Here is a 3,921-nt window from a genome sequence, read left to right as displayed (position 1 = left end):
ATAGGTACCAAGGTGCTTTTTCTTCACTCATCAGGCATCTTCTTTGACCTTAAAATCTCATTAAAAAGCTTGGTTAACCAGTTGATGCCTTTTCCTCCAAGACCCTTCCAAACCTCAATCGGGATATTATCAGATCCTACTGCCCTGCCATTTTTCATCTGCTTTAGAGCTTCTTTTACCTCGAAGTCTCGAATCCTTCGATAGTAGTCAAAGTTTTGATCTTCTTCCCTTGTACATAATCGACCAAGGCTCGGAAGAGTCTTCTGTCCCTCATTAAATAACTCGTAGAAGTAGCTCTTCCACCTTTCATTAATCTTCTCCTCTTGAGCCAACACCTCTCCATCCTTATCCTTTATGCACTTAACCTGATCCAAATCTCTCGTTCTTCTTTCCCGGCTCTTTGTGTTTCTATATATACCTTTTTCTCCTTCTTTCGTGCCCAAAGACTGGTAGAGACCCTCATATGCTCTTGTTCTTACTTCACTTACAGCCACTTTTGTCTCTTTCTTAGCCGCCTTATATTTTTCCCAGTTATCTGCATTACGGCATAAAGACCACTCTTTAAAGCATTCCCTTTTTATCTTTATCTTTTCTTGTATACTCGCATTCCACCACCAGGACTCCTTGTCTCTTGGTCCTATTCCTTTAGATTCACCAAAATTTTCTTTCGCTGTTCTTCTAATAACTTCTGCCATCTCCCTCCACATCTCTTCCGCGCTTCCAATCCCATCCCACTTTGCCTCTTCTCCTACTCGTCTTAGGAAGCTTTTTTGTTCCTCACCTTTCATCTGCCACCACCTCGTCCTTCGGTCCTTCGTATGATGTCTTTTCCTCAACTTTTGCTCAACACAAAAATCCATGACGAGCACCCTATGTTATGTTGTCAAACTCTCTCTCGGAATAAATTTACAATTAATGCAAAATTTTCGATCGACTCTCCTCAAGAAGAAGAAGTCGATTTGAGAGCTTGTCATGCCACTCTTATAGGTTATAAGATGTTCGTCTCTCTTTTTAAAACATGTATTTGCGATGAGAAGATCAAAGGTTGAGGAAAAGTCTAAAATAGTTTTACCCTCGACATTGATCACCCCGAAACCATGGCCTCCGTGAATACTCCCATATCCAGTCACTTCTCTCCCAACATGGCCATTTAAATCTCCTCCTAAAAAAAATCTTATCTCCCAAAGGTATGCCTTGAACCAAACTCTCTAGATCCTCCCAAAACCTTATCTTGTGTTGTTCGTCCGAACCCACTTGCGGTGCATAGGCGCTAATCACATGGAAAGCACCTACCTCCACCACAAGTTTGATAGAGATGATCCGATCTCCCACCCTCTTGACATCCACTACGTCCTTCTTCCACTGCTTATCCACAATTATTCCAACTCTATTCCTATTCTTCACCTTTCCTGTATACCAAAGTTTGAAACCAGAAGAATCCAACTCCCTAGCCACCAACCCATTTCGTTTCTTGTAGGCACATAATGTTAATCTTCCTCCTTGTCATGGTGTCCACCACCTCCATGGACTTTCCTGTTAGAGTGCCTATGTTCCATGTCCCAAATCTCAACCTTCTGTCGCTTCGACCTTTACCTTTTCCTTTGTGAACTAGCTTATTTACCCTCGTCCGTTCACGAAAACGCGAGAACCCTTGCTCATTTAACACTACATCCGGGCACCGATGCAGCGGCTCTTGCTTTGACACCGTACTCGAGCCATACGGCGCGTTGCTTCCGGGCAACGACCTAGCTTTAGCGCAATAATGTCTTTGATTCATGTCATGAGGGGTTCGGCTATATTTTTATGTTGGTTGCCGAAGACCTAACACAACCCTCCTCCTTTATCCGGGCTTGGGACCGGCTATGTACCACAAGTGTAACATAGGCGGAGTTTATTATGATCACTATCACAATGATAAATTTCTAAATTTAATCAAAGACATTATTATATTAACATTTTAATATAATAACAACAACAAATTATTTAACACATGATTGATTGGATTGTGATCGTACTATTTATTCTCCGCCGCCAATGAAGTCGTATAGCATAGAGGAAATTCAAGATTAAGAGAACTACACCATATTAGATGCCATGATGGATTTTACCAAAGAGAATGACATTAGTGTCAGAGGCCATAACATTTTCTGGGACAATGAAAACATGCAGCCTAAATGGGTCAAGTCCTTATCTCTTGATTTGTTAAGGGAAGCAGTAGAAAAAAGAACAAATTATGTAATTTCAAGGTATGAAGGTGAACTTATTGCATGAGATGTGGTGACTGAGAATCTCCACTTTAGCTTCTCTGAGGACAATCTTGGTGAAAATGATGCAGTAGAGTATTTTTCAAAAACTTACCAGCTTGATTCAAAACCATTATTGTTCATGAATGAGTATAATAATATTGAATATAGTGGTGATAGAGCGACCAGCCCAGCCAATTATATTCCGAAAATTGCAAAGATTTGGTCATTTCCAGGAAATAAAGGAATATCAGCAGCAATAGGGCTGCAAAGCCATTTCACTGCTAGGCAGTCAAATCTTGCTTAGTTGCTTACAACTTACATGAGAGCTGCTCTTGATGCTTGATACTACTTCACTTCCAATATGGCTCACAGAAGTGAGTGTGGATTCAGATCCAAATCAGGTCTTTCTAAACTCTAGCCAATGTTTAAGATATGAAAACATATGCTAATTTGATCAGTGTCATCCTTAAAATTCGATAGAGATGATTTTTTTAGAATTTTAGAATAAAGTTGTACTACTTTAATTAACTATAGCTTATGACTTAATGATAAGACACCAAATTCTAAGAGAAGGATACTCTCATCCTTCTATTGAAGGGATCATCATGTTTGTCAGTCTGGCAATAGCTGGTTTCAAGGACATGGCTCTCATGCTGATGAGAATTTTCATAATACTCCAGCTGATGACGTTATGGACAAGCTCATCAATAAGTGGTAAACTGAGCCTCAGAAAGTCATAGAAGACAGCACTGGATTTGTACATTTTTCACTTCATCAAGGAGATTATGATGGAACAGTGACACATCCTCTTGGCCACTCCTAAAAAACATTGAATCTAAGTATAACAAAGATTCTACACAACAAACTATCCATGTCAAAATGCATTCATAAAAGCTATAGCAAACATGTACATGTTAAGAGATCCTGATAAAATATTATATAATATTATTTTTGTTGAATTTTGATTTTCAATAGTCATGCAAACGAACTATCAAAGTGGTTCCTTCACTCTAGTATTATGAAACAAGCACTTAATATATTTTGAATATACTTATTAAGTTCAAATTTTAAAGATAAAAAATACAAAATAATATGTTTCCTTAAAGTATAATGCTTTGAACTTTGAAGCCTGGTACATTTTCACTTCCCTAACACTGAGCTCTATTCTGTTTTATTGGTACATTTAGGCTTAAATGATGAGTTTTCAGATGTTCTTTAATATTCACATTTGTCTTATACATCTCTTTCCATATGGACGAAAGATGATAGTTGTAATATTGTAAACCATTTCTTTAACATCTTTCAAATTGTACATATTTGATAATTTCTAGGTATGCATTTTGACCTGAATCATTTGTTGTGATGACTCTTTAGTTAAATTAAGATTGTGTGTTTTGGAGTTGTAGCAAAGAGGATGTGCTATAGTAACAATGTAATCTTATCAAGCCACAAATTTCAGATTCAAACTTAATAACACATTAATTCAACATGAATAATTAACATCTTACAAAGTGTTGTTACTATTAGCATAATCTGAGTACCAGTTATCACTATTAAGGGACTTTTCAGAAAATATATTATACAAGATCAATTAAAAAAAATGGAGTGTTCTTAGGCTTTTGATGATTATTTTACAGAAGCCAATAAGTAGAACCAGATTACGTAAGATGATTCC

General features: G+C 37.4%; 1 pseudogene; it reads left to right on the top strand.

Annotated features, from left to right (window-relative positions):
- LOC107494209 (endo-1,4-beta-xylanase 5-like) overlaps nt 1-3,137 on the top strand; it is a 12,784-nt pseudogene extending 9,647 nt beyond the window's left edge.
- The last annotated feature ends 784 nt before the right edge of the window (nt 3,138-3,921 follow it).

This window comes from Arachis duranensis, chromosome 6 (assembly GCF_000817695.3).
Source record: "Arachis duranensis cultivar V14167 chromosome 6, aradu.V14167.gnm2.J7QH, whole genome shotgun sequence".
Lineage (NCBI taxonomy): Eukaryota > Viridiplantae > Streptophyta > Magnoliopsida > Fabales > Fabaceae > Arachis > Arachis duranensis.
Note: the sequence above shows the minus strand (reverse complement) of the source record. Positions and strands in the feature narration are given on the sequence as shown.